The 21,167-nt window shown below is 33.8% G+C and overlaps 1 protein-coding gene and 1 long non-coding RNA gene across 5 annotated transcripts in view; both read left to right on the forward strand.

The window, feature by feature from the left end:
- LOC134529026 (bicaudal D-related protein homolog) overlaps window positions 1–21,167 on the forward strand; it is a 234,327-nt gene that overhangs the window by 63,810 nt on the left and 149,350 nt on the right. The gene's annotated exons all lie outside the window — the stretch shown is intronic.
- Window positions 1,826–19,782, forward strand: LOC134529030 (uncharacterized). The gene is made up of 2 exons (XR_010074437.1): window positions 1,826–8,422; window positions 9,712–19,782. It is a non-coding gene; the product is annotated as an uncharacterized LOC134529030 (long non-coding RNA).

A 21,167-nucleotide genomic window follows, 5' to 3' on the forward strand; every position in this document is an offset into this window, starting at 1 on the left:
GTAAATGAACTAAATTAGTACAATAATTTGACGCCTATTCCATTGCAACTTAAATATGTTAACCTATATAGTATTCTAAAATACTTACGCTTGGGAAAAAGTATTACTGTGAAAGAGTTATTGAAATTGTAACTTCTAGTACACTTTCACTTACAAGACGTTGATAGTAGACCAAAGTATATATTTATCCGGTAATCATTGATAAGGTAATTCGTTCGAAAAACAAACTATAATTTAGAAGAGATTCCTAAACAATTCGGGGATCTCTAATACACTATCCTAACCAAAAAATACGCTTTACAATTAATTCTCAATGGTGACAAAAAGATAAATATAATAAGTAAATCAACAGAAAATTAGCGGTACACGCGCATCAAGGGCCGGACACAATATTAGTATTTCACCAACACAATTCAATAACATACCTAAGATCCAACACTTAAAACTAATATTATAGTAGGTCAACATAGGTAAGTCGTGAATATAAATGGGACACACGGCATGTAGCGCCTGGTCCTACGCCGTTACTGCATTTGTGATGCGGGTATCTTGGCCGTTTAGAATGTATGTTTATTCCAAGTTCCCTGCGGTTCTGGTTATTTATTACGGCTGGAAAAGCTTGTGCAATGTCGAGTTGCATCAAACACGATGTCGCTAGTTGCTGACTGCTCTGAGTCGTTTTTGAAGTCTAATTTCTTTAGGTGCGTTGTTGCCAAAGTTGTCTGCGTGTGGCAACATTAACATATATATACACATAATATGCGCTTACATGAACACCGGGGGACATATCAAGCTTATTGCTGTCTAAAATAAATCTCCGTGATAGCAAAATCATTCTGGAATAATTTTTATAGACTTTGTTTCTTCTTTGTATGACTATTATTAAAAACTTAAAAAAAAAATATTACATTATAATTTTGCGATTGTAAATTTGATAACCCAATAATTTATCGAATTTTCTTGTGCATCGTTAGCACTGTGGGATTATGTGTGCCTGATGTTTGAAAGTTCATGGGTTCAAAGGCCGTCCATTTCAGTTTTTTTTTTAACATTTTTTTTATTACTCATTATTACATTTTAACTCCGTAGTTAAATATAATTACTCGTTATTTAACTAGGTGTTTAAATAACTTCAAATACACATTCAGTCTGTTGGATTATTATTTTACACTAGGTAGGCATATAACATTAAATTTTTCCTGATACATAAAGTAAATCTTATAAACATAGGTACTCGATATAATTGATTGGGTAAACGTGAATATGTTTATATACATACAAAAAGGGTGTTATATTTGGTTTTATATTTTTTGATACACGTTTCAAGTTTTATTCCGAGTTTGATGAAATTTTGCACACTCGACCTTCGAAAGAAGAGGTTTGTCACTGCACATAAGATTCCGTCAAACCACCACCATACCCTTTCCCACCCCAAAAAGCAGAATTTTGGTTATTATTGGTTAAATTTTGTGCAACTGACGTTAAAATAACAATAATATCACTGCATATATCTAAATGTAAAAACAATTGTGTACTTCCTTTTTAGAAAAAACATCTAAACGAGATTACTGAGCATAATGTAAAGAAGTTACATATGTGCAACGTTTAATGATTTTAAATATTTTTATTTAATATATTATACTGTTTTAAAAGCATTTTTGTATATATTAAATACTAATTTTTTTGAATTGGTGCTCTTCTAAAAAAAAAAATTAAATGAAATTCCGCTAATTGTATTTTTGAGTACTTTTAATTCTATTTTATGACTGCTAAACTAAATAGCATTGCGATATTTCAAGTAATTTAACAATAGTTCACTGTTTTGAACAGATGGTGTAGTTAGGTTAGCAACATTTCAAATGCTGTATAATTTCGAAAATTGTTTGTTCGTTTAGCGATATTGAAAACACTTAATGATGTTTTCAAGGACATTGGTACTCAAAAATACAATTTTTGGAGTTTTCATTTATACATTGTGTGTGTGAGTATGGATGTATGTATTTCCAGTTGAGCACCTATATTAGGAAAATACTTTTTTATAAATTTTATCACGTTTCACGGAATTATTTAAGCCATAATCGGTTTAAAAAAATTCATGTTATAAATTAAGTATGTTTCATTGTTTTAAGTGTTATGATCTATCTCATGTTTGAATATAGGTCATTTTTCATAATCATTAAGTCGGTGTCTCCAGCGTTTGCCATGTTAAAAGGTCTGAGTTTCCTATATTTTCCTACTAAAATATTTGCTAAAAACTTAAAGGAAAGTCGACTATGCAGTAAGCTTACTTGACAGTGTTAATGACAATGTGATTTTAAAATTAGAGTTGTCTAGTCAATGCATTAATATTGTAGAGTTTGGTATGCCTGACATTCGCTATGGACTCATAACATAACAAATAAAAAAATGTGTGTGCACACAAAGAAAATTCTAACATTGGTTGTAGTTTTTTGTTCCCTGCTATGAGCTGTCGGGAAAACCCACCAGCTTACAGCAACATCCGCCACGTTTCCCATCTGCGATAAGTCCGGATTTCACCCCGCAAGAAGCGAACTCGGATCGCTTCGGTAGGAGCGAGTGGTGTGACCACTCAAATCAATTTGGTTAAAAAAAGTTTTGTTTGACTCAACAGTTAAGTGTTTTTGTGTTTTACTTTTAAGAAAAAAACATAGATTGTGTTGGATTCTTCCCCCTACTACTGACATAAATTATTTTATAAATAAGATTTCGATACAAGGTTAAATAAGCTCAATTCTTACACTTTATTGCATTGCACATTCTCCGCTTGGATATCCTTGTAGTTGCCGCTTACTCCGCCACTAGCAGCACCTCCTGGAGTAGCTTGTATCTGCTCTTCATTAGCTAACTCTACACACGACTCTTCTGCAGTGTCACATCACTCGGCACGTCCATTTACAACGATCAGTTTTGAATTTACCATTTGCCATTAAAGCCTGCTAAAAAATAGGCAGCAACATCAAGAAAAACTAGCACATATATTAACAGTGATGGAACATATAAATGCAAACACTGCAATTATGGTGAAACAGCCCCGTTCACGCTGGGAATACTGATTATAAACATTTTACATTATTTGTTGATTGATTACAAAATATATTGATTCCAGTATATCGCTGGAGCAGGTTGTTGGAATATATAATTGGAGGTCAAACTAGCCATGATACCCTGTGCCAGTGTGCCCTTCATTACACATTATACTTATTACCATTATTCCAGTTGATGCGGGGTCTGGTGGTAAGGGGGTTTAGACGACCGTGTTATGTTGTCATGTTTTTATTAATAAAGGAACGAGTTGTCAGGCTGTAGTTAGCGTAACGCATAGAAGACGAGGCATAGAGATGTGATATTGGGATATGGATTCTCGTTGGAAGGTTCGTTTGCTCCTTGTTTTTCATTTATTTCATTCCTTTTTAGCGAATTTTAAAAACGTTCTAGGACAGCGGCCTTTGTATTGTTGGCGATGATGTTTTGTCTTCGAAAAAACGGCTATTGAATTGTTGAAGTTAACTACTTCTCCATGGCAATAGCTACTGCGGGCGAATATTCCATGGATCAAGGGAACCGCCAGAGCTTCTAATTTTATTTTTTCAATTATAATCTGAATCTGTTTTTGAAATACGTTATTACAGTAGAATCACTAACAATAAATATGACAAGACAGGGAATATATATATTTTTTTCATGCCCATGAAAACATTTAGTAAATGTAGACACTGTGTTTGTGTTGTGTGTGTATTCTGACAATGTAGATTTTTATTCTCCGCAAAAACGTTTTTGTGACAGCCAAATTTGGCTATTACTAAAAGACACTATGCTAGGGTTCACAAATGTGTGCTGCATCAAGTCAATGTCAGGTGTTCATTGGATGTAGACACATTCCCCTTTCTCTCCGGGTCGCATGTGATTTGGTCAGTTGTTTTATAGTCCTTAAAAATAACCAGTGGCTTGATTATTTTGCGGATTCATAGGGTAGCAGAGTAGACTTGAAGCACACACACAACATTGCCCTTGACAGGTGTAAACAAGAATTGCTTACCCAAACACATGCAATCCTCCAAAAAATGTGATTTTGTTATCAATGAGAACTTTAAAAGGCTTGATTATATAAAGGTAAGCATAGTCTAGCCTGATCTGAAATGAATCCTCTGAATCGAAATGAATTGTGCTATCCAAAGACAATGTTGTAAATGTTTAAAAAATGGTACAAATTTGCAAGATTTTGTTATTTTACATTAGTTCGGTAAATACACTTAAGGAAAATTGTAATTACTTGAACCGGGAAATGTCACTTTATAATTACAAGATATAGTTTCAAGCTGGGGTTGACTGGCTACAAGCAGAGCAAATTTGAGTACAATTGTCTAGAACCTCTTTAACATGGAGTGCCATATATCGGCAGTGGGCGAAACTTACCGAGGACATTGATCATGCCATGGTATGAGAGCACACATAAGTTCTGTATCAATACATACTACTGATTTACACTTTAACGAGAAACCTTTTTGTAAAATTTGTAAATTTCTTTATTCCATGTACAAATGTATGCAGTTCATATATTAATCTCAGTTAATAAACCTTGAATTAAGGTGATTATGAATGCGTAATCGGACACATTTATGAATGTTGAATGTTTGTAAATGTGTGTCGACACCTGGAGATCTCCAGAGAACGACTGTTATTGGCGCTTGTTCTCGCTTGTTCTCGCTTGTTCTCGCGATCACGAGTGATGCCGCCACCACATCCTCGTTAGTTGGTGTCTCATGAGCATGCGCGACAATATCGCAGATATAACAAGCATTCGTGACGGAGGGAAGTCAGCCTGAGGATGGCGAAAGTACCTTGTGAACTTTGCCTCAATGAGCTGATGAAAGAATGGTTGGGAAGGGGGGGGGGGGGAGGAGGAAAAAAAACAGCTGATTGTATGGAAATAATCCCCAGCTCGTGCCCGAACAGTAGACGTGGCTGTGGTTGGAAAAGAACAACGCTGCTGACTGTGGTTGCGATAAAGCACGGGCCAAGTTGTCGAGACGTCTGCCCGCTAGCACGTGACTAAACAAGGCGCAAACAAAACAGCAGCGGTGCATTAACCGAGTCTCACCAGCAGTTAGAGCTGGCTGCTCCGTTTACAGCTGTGTTCACAGCTTATCGGTTTTAATTAGTACTTTGTTCGTCCACAAGAGTGACCGGCTGTTAAATAGTATATATACTACCAAGAAAGTGGCCAGCAAGGAAAAATTATTCCATCCCACTAATATATACTATTTTTATTTTATGTGATAAGTTATATATTTTTAACATGTTAACAGGCCATGTTCACCTCATGTATGACACTGGACTGGGTCCCTGCATGTGTGTAGCCACCAGTTCGATTCAAACAGTCGAGATCTTATCAAGACAAGGACCACTAGCAGGCGCAAGAGGCATCAACTCTACGCGGAACACTGCCCTCACCGGGGCATTCCTATATGAGGAGCATGTCTTTGGCCCCCCTACCTCCAGCTCACAACCACCAGCTGTACTAGCCTTACACCCTACATGGGCCGGCTCCATCCACCGAAATCCCAGCCCCATACAACCAGAGCCTAGATCAGTCGGGGGCGGTGAAGCCCGCATCAGAATAAGATACGCTTCTTCCAATTGCATTCGGGAGATTGGTTAGTGCCCCGGCTATGATGAGAGGCTGAGGCTACTCATCCCTGGGTCCTGTCTTGGATAGGTACTAGAGCTGGCGACATCTCCGTCTCCTCAAACGACTGTCACCTTCCCACACAGGAGCCAGACCCACTCCCGACCATAAATTTTAACGCAACTGTTTTCCAACCCGAAGGTCGGTATCCTTCACAGCTCCACCCAAATATGCACCCTTTAGGGTAGATAAGTTTTAAACTTCCAGGTAAAGTAAATTAAGTCTGAACTGTCAAGGGATTACTCCCCCATTTGATCAGAGGCTAGGGCTACCAACCCAGCATAGTCACCACCTTAGCCCCTGCCTCTCATCTAACCAGACAGTTGGCTGTGTCCTTAGACCTTAGACCTTATCAGCACTGCTGGCACCTAACAATGGGTTTTTGACATAACATGGTAATATATTTAGATATTTATTAAAAATTGAAATATTTAAGGAATTCAAGATTAAGGGGCCCGCCGAGTCAGCGGTGTGCTTGTGTCGGTGAGGCGGGACGAGTTGGTACTTCTATTGCGGTATCGCCTCTGAGAGCAAGGCTGTTGGCGAGCGGGAGGCCTAAGATGTCCAAGTTCTGTCCCTGCCCGAACACGCCCGAATATTCACCTTCGGCCAACCTCGGGTTTATTTATATATATTTCTCTGTTTATTTTAATGTAGCTATACTAACCTAACTAACCGTCCATAGTGTTTTAAAGTGTTTTAATGTAGCTAACCTAACCGACCACTTTAAAATTTGAATTCATTTTTCCTGCGCAAAAATAAAACAAATCCATAGGTTGGCCGAAGGTGAATATTCATGCGTGTTCGGGCAGGGACAGAACTTGGACATCTAAGGCTTCCTCAGGCGCGCAGGGAAGCTATATTATATGGCCGAGAAATGAAGAATAGGACGTAATGCATACCCCTTGAGTGCTATCAAGAATATACCGGCAGGGCGAACACGGTTTTGTTTATCGCCCGTCGTAGGTATTTCGCGTCATCGGTATGACACTTCCCCACTAAAAGCGAGCATGGATTATTTTTCGCCTTCTGGAAGACGCCTCACCCACGACAGGCCCGCCATACATACGGCGGGATGGTTTACCTGAGGACTCATCATAGCCGTCATATGCAGAATCTTCGTCGAAGGGAGTGGAAGAAAACGAGAAAGCAAGGTATGATTATGCTTACATATATCTTATTTATTGTATATATAGTATTTTAGGTTATATAGATATATATTTATTGCTCATTGAATTTATTTGGTTGCTTATTTTATAATCCTGCAATTAAGTCACATTCCCCAAATAAGTGTCAACAAATGCAAACTAACCTATAAATGGTTTCATGTGCTGTTAAAAGTAGTTTCTTGATGACGTAGGATGTTTGTAATAACGCTATTGTTGTTAAAACTTAGGTAATATTCTAATAAAATCTATAGACAAGCAACTACATAACCTGAGCATGAACTAATTATATGAAACTATTGAGACACAAACCTACTTGTGTTTATTATTTAAGATATAAAATTAATACGTGCAATGCATGAAAATGTATCATATTTGAAATCAGTACTGTTAACTTGTTTTAGATGCGGGTGATCTGAAAGGGTTGGAGGTTTAATACTTCATGTCCAGCAAATAATTCGAAGGCGTCAATGTAACAGACGGAGAATGTATCGCCTATAGCCGGCAGTTACGAGACAGCTTGAACTTATTTGAGCTGCGGGGAGTATTTATTCATTCATTCATTCATTCATTCATTCATTCATTCATTCATTCATGCACTCCGTTTAGTCCCAAATTAGGGACATGGAGCAAGTTAAATACAATTTTAATACAACAGAAGTTAAATATAAATCAACAATACAAATCATACAATCATATTACAAATGGTTCAAATAATATAAATTGACTGTATATAAACCTATATCAGTTATAAAATAAATAATAAAATACACACACACAGTAGGGCTATAATACAATCAACACCAAGCTATAATTATGCAGAAATCAGAATTAAATTTATACATACTAAAATTGGTGATCCAAATATTCAGTAATAGTATAAAAGGTATGGGTATGGAGAAATTCCTTTAATTTTTTTTTTAAATAACCAACTGTTCTGAAAACAGTAGTCCACAACTCTTTTTTTTTTGAGTTTGGAGCTGTGTGAAGTGCTGAGACCACATCTTGGTCAGCAAAGCCATTGTTTACCAGTGCACTCTCATAGGCCTATACATATTCTAGAAATTAAAATCTTTTTTATAAGTTTTAAACGTAGTTTTATAGATAATTTGAATGGCTTATTAGGTTAGGTTAGCGAAAATATGTGAAATATTTAGACTTTGAAAATATTTAGATTCCTGAAACAATGTGTATTAATCAAAAAATAAACCTCATACTTCATTTATTATTCACAATATTGGGAGCCAATGCTTTAAATGATCACCCTTCAATTTGTGGGAATTCATTAGTCTGGAAAAGTTAGTGTTTACATTGGTTTCATTAAGCTTATTGCTTTGACTGCCAATAACTTATGTAATAAAATTCAAATTATTAATTACAAGTGTTAGTAGCTATAAGGTTTAGCTAAGTTTTTGTGCTGACAGTATGCCAGACTGCAGCGGGTAATTGTGTGTCACAGGTCAGCTAGCTGCTAAGTGGAGACTTCGCAACTCAACGGATGAGATACCTGCAGACCTTCGAAGAACAAGAGAGCGTGCAGAGACCATAAGTATATTCGCATTATTTACTTTCACTTATTTGCTCATTGTAAATACATTTGACTGTAAAGTAATTTTTCCATATCACATATCCAAGTTTATTCCATGATCCTGATGGTATGATCCAGTAAATATTGATCTTGTGATAACATGATGCTTGGTTTTTTAGCTTTGCACGTTGAAAAATCCTGGATACGACAAAAATGTTAGATACAATGGATAATGATATTAAGTTCAATATGAAAGAGAATTTAGTTTGCTTTCAACTTTGCAATTATACAAAAAGTTTTTGTTACACCCAGGAAGCTTTTGACATACAAAATGAAAACAGCAAGCATCACCTACCATAGGATCATAATATACAGAATCATGGAATGAGATTGGTTACCTATGTGATACAAAGCTTTTACTGATAGTAATAATGGAGGAGTGGTTCACATCTGAAAACTAATAAAAACTACGTTAAGTTCCCTACATATACAGCATTGTGGTATTATGTTGTTTACTAGTAGTTAACCATTTACTTTGTCTGGGTTATATTAGCTACATAAATACTGTAAAATATTGTGTACATTAGTTCAGGTTACCTACATTTAAAATACAGCTGGTTACATGAGGAACTTAAATTATTATAAAATCTTGTTAAGAATATATATATTTCAAATGTAGTTAACGTAACCTAAACATCCATGTTCACTTTTTTTAATGTAGCTAATATAAAAATGGTTAACTATCAGCAAGTATTTAATGTTTTGCTGTGCACCTGTAGAGAATGATAAGAAAAATTGTCAGTAATTAAGAAAATGCATTTTCAGATTTTTGTTTGCTTTCTTTTCTGAAATAGCCCTTTTCCTTGTATCTAACCCATTAAAATGAATATGTATTTTCAGCGAAAAGTTGTGCGATAGTTGATTAACCGTTTACTTACTTAAAATGATAGACATTTGATTCTGTTTCATTCAGAAAGTAGTCTTTGAGGGCAGTCAGTTTGAATTCTTGGCTAGTCTTCTTTACTTTCTTAGCATAGTGTTTATTTTAAATTGCAAGTCAAGCACTTGAAACTGCTCATAGTTACTGAATATAAATCACTAATTTTCCAAATGTATTTCATGATTTGCATTGCAGTTATGTTTGAAATTCATAACTTCCGAAGTAATTTGATGTTATAAATTGAAATTAGTCTGGAAATGGGGTATTTATTCATATTTTACAGACATAAATATTTGTTGTTAACTGTTATGAATGATTGCAGTGAATACTAGGATAGCCATGAATTTATTCCACCAATGTTATTTTGTAGGTGATTTCAGCCTTGTACCGAGCCACATCTCCCGACTCCAGTAAGCAACGCTGAGGCCAGTTCTGCAGAGGAGCGGCATACTCCGGTCCACTGCAGCGCCCGCGACCGTGTGGAGTCGTGAAGGACCGCCCTTTGACAGCAGGGCGCTCAGTAGCGTCTTGTGCTGTGTTCAGCAACATGCTGAGCCACTACAGAATATTGGAACCAGATGTGATAGTTGGCGAACCAATAGAAAGTCTTGTAGGTGATGCTGGAGAACCTGCGGCCCAGGTTGTTGAGCATCACTTTCAGAACTAAGCCAGGCAGTATTTTACATTACCACCTTTAATGTTTTCCTGTTTTTAACCTCATTAGACACAATGCAATAAATTACCAATGATTACTTCCGTGTTTGTCATGTTTATTGTACATGGTGAAGATAACACTTTCGTGTGAAATACCAAATCCATAATGCTATTGGGAACACAAGCGCTGTAGTGCCTGGATTTTTCGATGCACTCTTCTATTAAAAACTATGTTGACAGGTTGCCGACACTGGCCCAATAGTGGTAGTCTTTATGAAAATGTTAGTAGGTGATGCTAGCATTACAGTTAATAGAAATGTCTGTTAAAAATAACATTATCTGTAACATATTTTGTTGTAAATAACTGTAAAGTTTTTTCTTCTACTGTGAGAGACTTGCAGAATTTTTATATTTACGTATTTTATCAATATGACAGCATGTAAAAAAGAAAATATTTTCAACTGATGAAAACCTAAACATTTTAAAGTGTGTGAATGAGCACAAAGGCACCAGAGTGTTACTTGCTAATATGTTAGGGATGCCTGTAACAATTGTGAATAATCTTGAAATCATTGAAGGAACTGGTGCTCAGTGTGGTGGTTTTCCAAAGAAAATTTTTCGTGCAGGTGTCTGATGTTACTATGAATTGTTAATTAAAGTATGTACCTGTATGTATGCTTACCTATACTCTATACAGAATGTAAATATGGGACTCTAATGTTAATTATTCTATTTAGATGTGCTTCACATTCTTAATTAATATCAGAGCATGGTATGTTCAAGTATTATAATAATACAGTTCTCTGAGCAAAAAATAACTTCATGAAACATTTCCCACAGTTTATATTTACAGACACTCCCTTGAATAGTGTAAACATGTGGTTTGACTGTATACATTTACTTATACTTTCTCATTTCATGGCATTATTGTACATAGATTTAACATTACTTATAACAAGAATAATATGACATTTTTTGTGTACATATGCATGTGCCATTCTAAAATATAATTTCTAATGCAGTGTTTCATTTCAAAATAGTATGAAATTGTCTAAGAGTTTTTTTGTGTAATTGTATAATTTGAAGGGTTAGGAAACCCAATCAATTTTCCATTAATATGAAATGTTTTGCAAAACAACTATTTACAAATTAGAGAGGAAATGTATATACTTATTTTTGAACCCTAGATATTCACCTACAGTAGAACCCCTTTTTTACACTATTGAAAGGGGTGTCTGAAAATGTTGTGACATGCGAGAAAGTGTAAAATAAGGGAAATGTATGAAGAATCCTTTTCTCTCTCGGAGAACTGTGATATTATATTACCTAAACATATTGTATCCTGATATACACATAATTATTCATTATTAGTGTCGGAAGCAAATATAAAAAGTATAATTATACACTTTAGTCCTATATTTACATTCTGTAGTGTGTATAGGTAAGCATAAAGTCTATGTACATACTTTCATACTTAAATTTGCAATTCATAATATGACATTTACAGGTTAATAATATTACCAAAAATGTCATAAAACATAAGGAAAGTGTACTAAAGTAAAAGTTATATTTTTCAAAGGACAAAAAATACAGCAAGGTTTCTCAAAAATTTTTTAAAAAATGCAATTTCAGTCAATCTACACTTCATAACCATCACCATCATCTCCATCAGGTTGCTTTTCCTTCATGTGCAAACTGACAATATCATCAAGAGACTGTTCTTCTTTAGTTTGCACATGACTGTCAATGTTGGCATGAATTTTCTTCGTCTTCTTCCTCTACACTGTCTTCTTGTTCCACTGTCCTCATTAGTACACACTGTTCTAGAACTTGGAAAACCTACCTTTCTGAAACAATTTGAAATTGTTGTTGATGTAACTTGTTTCCATGCATAGGCAATTTCATGCACTGCATGCAGAACATTGATTTTTTTTCTTGTGGATTTTTGCCAGCATCCAAGAGTTAAAAATGTATTGACAATCCTTTTCCTGTACTTCCACCTAAAGGCATGTATGATGCTTAAGTCCAAAGGCTGAAGCTCACTGGTGCAGTTTGCTGGGGGAAAAAACAAGCTTTATATTCCTTTAATTTAAATCCTGAGGGTGAGCTGGGCACTGGTCAATAAACAGCAAAAATTTTCTCCCCTTAACACCAATTGCTGCATCCAGAGCATGCAGACGCTGTCAAATATTTTTGATGTCATGTTGGTCTTTTGATTTGCCAAATATTTTGTTGGCAAATTTTTATATTTTTAAAACACCTTGGATTCTGTGCATTTCCTATCACCAATGGTTGAAGTGTTTCACTGCCATCTGAATTGATCATTAGCAAAACTGTGAGCCTTTGTTAACTAAATTTACCACCATGACATTGCTCCCCTTTTAAACACAGTGTTTTGTCTGGGAGAAGAGAATAAAACAACCTGTTTTTTCTGCATTAAAAATGTCCTTCGGGTCATATTCTTGTATTTATTTGTGAACTGCTCTTTTTTCTACACTTCTACTTTCTCCGCATACTGCTTTATGTACAAGGTTATGTTGTTGATTGAAACTGTTAATGTAATCATTAATTCCTAACTGCATAGCTATAAATTGCGCCTTTTCTCTCAAGAAAACACTGTTTCTGGCTACATTCGAGGCCCTTGCACCCACAAACCATTCCTTCAAAAGTACTGCAAGTTACTCATATTTTGATGCACGAATGTATTTTCTCTTAGAAAAACCACCACACTGAGATGCATTTTCTTCAATCATTTCATGATTTTTCACAATTGTGTTGAGATTGAAACAAATGTACCTTTGTGCCCATTCACGCACTTTAAAAAGTTGAGTTTTTAATCAATTGAAAATGTTTTCCATTTTTTCTATGCTGCCATCAGGTTAAAATACGTACAGATAAAAACACAGTTAATTACTCACTGCAAAAAACCAACGCTTTCCCTTATTCACAATATTATTTTTGCCGACCACGTTATTCTGAACAGATGTTGACAAAGATTTAATACCGGAAATGTATATAGTACGTAATCCTGATTGTATAAGTAAGTGATGAACAGTAGGAATTCCTATAAACTGTAGCGTCAACGTAGCGTGCTAACATTTTCTTGACGTCTGCCTTTATTAGGCCAGTGTTGGCAGCCTGTCAGCACAGTTTTTAATGAAAAAGCACTTTGAAAAATTCACGAGCTACTGCGCTAGTGTTTCCAACAGCATTGTTGATTTGTTATTCCACCACTATACTGATATCTTCATAGGTAAGATGTCCATGACAAACATGGAAATAAGGAAGTTATGTAGGTATATTGCATAAACAAACAGCGTAAATTGCGGGAAGCAGATTATAGGTGCGTTGTAATCAACAGGAATTTATTGCATTGCATTTCAATGAAGTTAAAACGGGAAAACTTAAAACGTGGTAATGTAAAATAGGGGTTCTACTGTATTTAGGATATAATTGCAGCTGCGACATAAACTGTAAATTAGTTCTTCAATTTGTCAAACACATTCACTTTAAATAGCTTCTATTATACAAACCATTATATTTATTATCTTTTTGATTTTTAATTCTTTTTAGTCTTAAATTCAACAACAGTGCATGATTTTGACTATTTTTCCAAAGACGTAACTATCGCATGGCAAAAGAGTTGCCAACTATTTTGTTGTAGTCCATGCTTGTATCCTTTATTTTTCACAACTGCTAATACATGTGACAAAAAATACAAATAATTTTTTTGATGTAAAAAAAATTGTGTGTGCTTTGAATTGACAACACAATTTTTTGTGCTATCATTTCTCGTGGCAGTAGTAAAATAATTTGATTACCTGCACGATTAAAATCGCTAGTGCTGTATAGTTTTTGATAGTGCTTATGGATGTTTTTACTGCATTGTTATTTGTTTTGAGTTGAAGTGCTGTAAATGGTGCCTTTTTAATTGTGTGCATTAATCAGATAAAGTCAATTTTAGTACATGTTTTGAAAAATAACTTAATTGTATCACCATTTAGCCATGTATGTAGTTTAGAACTAAGTTATTTTCTGTTGAACGTAACCATATATCAAGAAATAATAATAACAATAAAGCATTTGCATTGAATTTTTAATAAACTTGACAAAATACTTGAAAAATTTTATGTTAAAAATTTAAATATGTATTAAGCTACATAGTTAAAGTGTTAAACATAAATGATATTTTCTCCTTCAAACTTTATATAAATGTGCAGTAATTAATTCAGTGATTCGTACTAAGTCCAAACAAATCTAATTAAAAAATTGGCTAATAAATAATTCTTAACCTATATAACAAACTTAAATTACTAGTCAAGTTTGTAATTAAAATTTAATGCAACTTAGCATATCTTATTTTACGTATTAACTTAAAATACACAGTTATTAATTACCCAGTGTTTTTTAGTGAAATCACCACCTATTTATGACAAGTCTAGAAATTTTGTATGATAAGATGAAATAACTTTATGTAACATTGGGTCTCTTATATAATACAGAGCAGACATGGCATATGAGGATTGGCAAATTCGCAAAATATAGACCTATTAAGGAATAAACATTACGCATGTAATGCAAGAGAGTTTGAAACCATACAAACTATTACCATTGAAACAAACCTTCATATTCGAGATTTGATGTTGCTTGTGAACTTTATTTGCTGTGAAATTTGCAAGATAAACCTCTCGAAAAGATTATTTTAAAATGTAAACATATGAAAGATTTCCAGCATCATGTCCCCTCCTGTGAGTTAACATTTTGACAAATGAAACTGCCAATTGAAAAAAGGTAGCACACAGGGAACAGCTAACAGAAGCTAAGAAATACCTCATAAAGGAAAGACATGGAGTGAAACTGTAGTTTTTTCACAGATGTATGCAAATTGAAAATGTGATACACGTAAACAGTCTTCTAAATGTTTGTGCGGTAGATTGTATTGTCAAATTTTTTTCACTATTTTGTTAGTTATTCTGCAATATAATAATTTTTGTTATGTATCTTTTCATGACTAATCTAATAAAATGTCCAACTTATAAAAGAAAAATAAGGTAAACTGCAATGATCATTGCTACGTATCAGCCCCTTGTGGTGTAGTAACTTCTGGTGCTTTTTCTTGGTGATGTTTGTAACACAGATTTGTTTTAGGAAGCTTAGTAGCTTTGGGGATATAAGTTTCCTCAAAATAATGATATTTTGTGCATAATAGATGGGTGTTGTCAAAATACTTTTGAAAATGGTGCTATTAAAATGTAATCTGTTGTACCAAATTTTCCTGAGGCACGTTTTTGCACTGTATCATTTGTTACTAATTTACCCACAGTACATTAAAATTTTCTTGCTATTTTTTAAGAACATAAAAGTAATGTTGGTTTGTTAAAACACTTGACATGAATGTAAAAAAATAGCAAATACTTCATACTAGTTGTGTTTTATGTCATGAAATAATTATTTATTGATCTAGTTTTAATTAGCAAATTTCAATTGATTATATTTATTTTTCGTAATCAGAGGTTAGTTTACGATGGTGCCCTACAATTAAAACTGTTGTGCTATTTTTTCTCAGGCAAGGATGTTATTTACCATTGAAATGTCTCATGTGTGAAATAGCTATAAAGTTGTAAGCTGTATATTTTATTTTAAATTTGTACAAATAGTTATTACATGACTTCCAACTTTAATTAGTAATCAGAAATTAACATTTGCACATGCTTGATTAAAATTTAATTATGCATTGTTTAGTTGCTATCATGGTAACAATTTGGTTGCAGTTACTTAAGTTTGACTGAATTACTTTAGTTTTTTCACAGTTGACTTAATATCTTTTACACTCTGTAAATTTTATACTTACGTGTTTACATAGTATTACAATTAAAATTAACTCCTGCCCTCTGCTTTAAATTTAAAAATACAGAAAACAAAGCCCAGAAGAAAAAAAAAATGTTTGTGATATATAAAAAAGCTGGTTAGCAGTTTCTGTTAAGAGCCCTATAAATTAAAATTGTCATATCAAATTGGAAGGCTTACGTTTCCATAATTTTTTTTAAAGGCGGTTAAAAATATTGTTTTGCACATACTTCATAACTGTGTGTATTTTTTCCTTGTGCCTGGCAGAATAGGTCCACAAATGTTTAGTTTTTATTCATACCGGTACCTGTTAAGAAGGTTTTATCATAGATTAGTTGGAACAATTGCATTTAATAGTTATATATAGTATATAAATAACATTGTGAGGTATTATGTTGTTTTTTCTTTCTCGTACTGTCCACATATGTTGCAGGTCTTTTGTCTCAGGTGTTGCAGCATTATCTGTAATTGTTTGTAGTGTTTTATGTAACATCCATTACTCACAACAAACTTTTTATTTCATCGCAGATAGAAATTTTTTGTTAATATCTGAAATTATTAATTTTGATGTAAGCAGTCTGGTAAACTAACAAATTAAGAAACACTATTGGCCATTTTTACAGTTTGGTATTGTTTAAAGTTCTGTAGAGTATTATGTTGAGATGTCATATCATCTTAATGTAATTAGTTTTGATTGGGAGGTTATTTATAAAAAAAATTTGTATACTGTATTTTTTTGTATGAATTGTAAATAAATAGTTTATACTAATAAAGTTTATTCTGACAGTGACGAGAAAATCCTTATCATTAACTCCTGGTTTGTGTAGATATGTACCTGCTGGCAATGGTTTCTTAAATCATCACTTCCAAGATTCCCTCAATATTTTCCAGTTGGTTTATTTCAAGGTTTTCAGTTTCCGTGTTTACATAACTCTAAAGTGTTTCTTCCTTGTTTGGTTCCTGAAAAATTTAATTGTGGTTCATACCGAGTTGTATCTTCGACATAGCTGAAGGCATGGATGTCATTCAAAAATCCTTGGGAATAGTTTCCAAGGTGTCAAAACCACAAATTATGCTTAAGAGAGGAAACTGTGTTGAGACTTAAAAGAGATTTTAAAAGTAACAGATTTACAGTGGTGAACAAGATGTTATTTAATGTGCTTCTACTATTGAACAATTTGAATCTCCAATGTTATAGTTTGTAGTGATACACTGGTAGTGATAAAAAGTTTTAAAAAAAGTTTTGGTGGTGCTAGAATAAAACTAATGTTTGATACGTTGTTTGAAGGATTCTTGCAATGAAGTAGTTTTAAATCAGTAAGTTGATGCTATGGTTAATACACCCACCAAAGACAAACTTAAATTCGGTATACATGTAAACGTTATGCACATTTAACGTTTCCACATGTTTCACAATCAATTTGTTATGCATGCATATGGAAAATCACCTGCATGTACCTGAAATAATTACATTTAGAGAAAATAGTTGTCTATGAAGTGTGTACAAACTTTTAGAATAAATTAATCTGCTGATAACACTAAAAACTTTAATATATAGTTTACCATTAATATAATTTCACAAATCTACCTGAATATATGCATGGGATGTCCTCTTAAATTTGCTAGTCACATATCATTAAAGAAAGGGTCAATGATGGCCTATGTAAGGCGTGCTTGACTCTACCTTAGTTTAGTTACTGTCCTGTTCTGTAAAACTAAACATTCCTAAGTATAGTTTCACAAAAAAAAAAACTACGTGAAAATTATTTCATTACGCAAGATGATTTTGTAAACATACAAAACCAACACTATCTAGGCCACTATTGCCAGCTCTCGAATCAAGGCCTAACACCCACCGCAAGGACTTGTAGCTCGAAACTGGTTAATTTTGACTCAACATTAGCGTTTCCAGTGGCTATGTGCTTCCAGTTTATTGCAGCATTTTTTGTACGCGTATTTTTCATTTCACGCCACACCTTGATAAGAGCATTGCTCTTACTATACTATAGCAAGAATGAGTGATGTTATATTGTTATACATTAAATGCATCTGTAATGAATAAATTTATACGCGGCAAAACTTGTTCAAAATAAGTTTGTAAGGTGTTTACAAATACATAACTTTATTCCACTGGTCCACAGTTTTACCTGGCCCCAGTCCATTATATTTACTTGTGACAGTCTAACACATTTTATTAATGAGCTGTAGGCCTTGTGGCTTTATCAATTCGCTTCGCGCACATTTTGGATGTGCGAACATGCAAGTGGCGAGTAGTTGGAATTGTTGCAGGCTAGCTTTCACGTCTCGTGACATTGCAACTTATATCAAAGCAAGAGGTCTATTGCATATGAAACCAAAACTGTAATGTTGATTAATAAAAGGGCTGGATCTAACTAGTAATATACCTGTATGGCATATGTATTAATATATCACATTTTTTTATGTTTGTTTATGTTGTTTATTGTGTTTTATGCTGCTCATGCAACCAAAATAAAATACCTATTCTATTAGACATTGTGATGGAAAAATAACAGAAGGGGAGGTAAAACCATGCACAGGTTTTCCCCCCTCCACGCTTAAGCTTACTATGTCACCTTGGTTGTAGCCAGATCTCTCTTTCCAAGCTCTACCATCTCATTTGCATCTCGCGAACCTTTATAATTGTTGGTGTACAATAATGAGTGCTATATGGAGGTAAATGCCTATTTATGCTGTATACTGATGTTCCAATCACTAAAATAATTGGTTTGACATATTTAATTCATGTCTGTACAATGCAGAGAAAGGAAAATGTGCTGATGAAATATACGAAGATGAACAAAATATAATTTTGAAACAAGTTGACGAAGTGGTATAAACAATTCAAGCGGCTAGTTACAAATCCAATTGTACCTATTCAAAATGACACTCATTAACAATAATCTCTCTAAATCTTGGTTTCAGATTTGAAACTAAATTACAGTTTCGGTTACTTATTGATGCATAAAATTAACGAAGATGTTTGGAAAATTTATTTTATTAGATGAATAAGTATTACGTATGGCCATTCTATGCCGCTGGATTTAATGTACCATCTTAGATCACATGTACTATGAAAACATTCATCTAGATTTTTGGAATGAATAAGAACACAAAGTGACGAGGAAGCGGATACTGAGAGCTGCCCGACTGCCCAGCTCATTCACAGCATTGTTGTGTGAAGAAAGTGAAGTTCCTGATTTCGATATGTCTTCTCTTGATTTAACAACACATTTTCATTTTAATACAGGGAAAAATTTCTTCACGGATACACTAACAAACGAAAGCTTGACATATATGGCTGGATGTGTTGCGCATCATTTTATAGTTAAATATTCTAATCTAGGTGTTCCTATGAAGATAAGTAACGAGAAAGGAGAAACATGGACTAAATTTGTTTCACATAAGCCAGTAACTCTCTCTGAAAATATTTTTCTAGAATTTCATGGAAAATATTTGTAGTAGAACTGGGATTTTAGTTTCTTAATGTAATTATTTTGGCTTGTACAGCATTTAAGTTTTGAAGAAACGACTTAACAATTTTTTTTTTTCATATAAAGGTTTTTATTCAACAAATGTTTCGCAATCACAACGGAATCCTTGTTTTATTTAAAAAAAATTTAAATTCACGCTTGTTAAGAGGTCATTGTGTTTTGGAGATGCCTGCCTATACGTATATTTAAAATAATAAACATGATGCAGAGCTAATATGTGAAGCACATAATAAAATAGAGGATTCCAGGGATGTACTCAGGGCCGGTGCAAGGTAAATTGGCGCCCCAGGTGAAAAACCTTAATCTCCCCCCCCCCCCCCCCCCCCCCCGTGCGGCCGGACACCCCAAAAAATTTTTTCCTTTCCTCAAAATGCATCACGTAACAATCAAATGTAAGCAGGTTTTTTTTTTTTTTTTTTTTTTTTTTTTTTTTTTTTTTTTTTTTTTTTTTTTTAACTTATTACAAATCATAAACAGGTCACCGTGGACTTCAATTACTTATATCAATATAAACATTCCAAACTGTTACAAGAATCCATTTTCGTCTAGTTTCAATAATCGTTAAACATATTATATGAGCTGTTATGTGTCGTGCTGCGCCGCCCCCAGCTACTTGGCGCCCTGGGCGGTTGCCTAGTTCGCCTATATGGACGCGCCGGCCATGGATGTACTGTTACAAACTCTAGACAGAGACGTCTTGATACGTTGGAAATGACGTTAAACAATTCAAATTATTTTTTTTCTTTTGTTTTTGAATAGTAAAATATTGATTATTTTTGTAAATGTTATAATGAATTTGTAGAAAACTAAGATTTTTTACAGTTACCTTTTTTTTTTCAACCTTAAATTTCTAAGGTTTTAATGTTTCACTTGTTATGTTATTTAAAACTTTTTTAATGTGAATAATTGTTTAAATATATACTTTGATGGCATTTTAAAGAGTCATTAAATCAATGTTATTTTGTTGTTACGAGAGCTTTAAAGGGTAATTGTTGTTCCCTGAACTGTTTGTAATCAAATATATAGTTGTGAATACTTAACCGCGGTGAATACTGGCAATGTACTGCGAAATTAGTGGTCAAATTTAGTTGTCAGGAATTCATTTGGCTACATTACATTAAGATATTCCTACTACCATACACTGTTGCATAGGTGTTGTACAGACATCAGTAGTTTCAGTTACAATTCAATATTTAAAAAAAATATTTTCAAAATAATAAAGTACATATCTATTTACATTTTCTCTTTTTTAATCAATTTCATCCCAATTATTCCGCATTAGTTAGTTACGTACACGGTTGTGTATTTCTCACACGCTGTTTTATGAGATTGTAAAGAGAGAAACATCAGTACCTTAAACTAATAAATGCAGTTTTATATTCATAGGAGAGCCAATATGACCCCGTCCAAAAAATTGTATTTTCAATGGTACCACCAACCTGCTTTAACCGAAAAACCTTATTAATTACCAATGTGTTAAGCCTCTCGATTATTGATGAAAATTAAAATTATAATTTTGGGCCAAGCAATCTCGCAGCACACGTATTCAGAAATAAGTTGAGGACATTTGAAACTCAGGTAAAAATACGCTAAGTAAACAGGAAAAAAGGATTTACTGAAAAAAAAAAAAAAAAAAAACAACTACCTAAGTTAATTGAAAAAAAAAATCTTAAAGAGAATTTTCTATATCTGCGAACTACGTAAAATAATGTAGCACATTATTATATACCTAGTTAAAATTATAGGTATCGCGCAAAATAAACGATATTATTTCGAACTCATGCAACGATAGGCATAATAAGACATTTCTAAT

Source organism: Bacillus rossius, chromosome 2 (assembly GCF_032445375.1).
Source record: "Bacillus rossius redtenbacheri isolate Brsri chromosome 2, Brsri_v3, whole genome shotgun sequence".
In the NCBI taxonomy this organism is placed as follows: Eukaryota; Metazoa; Arthropoda; class Insecta; order Phasmatodea; family Bacillidae; genus Bacillus; species Bacillus rossius.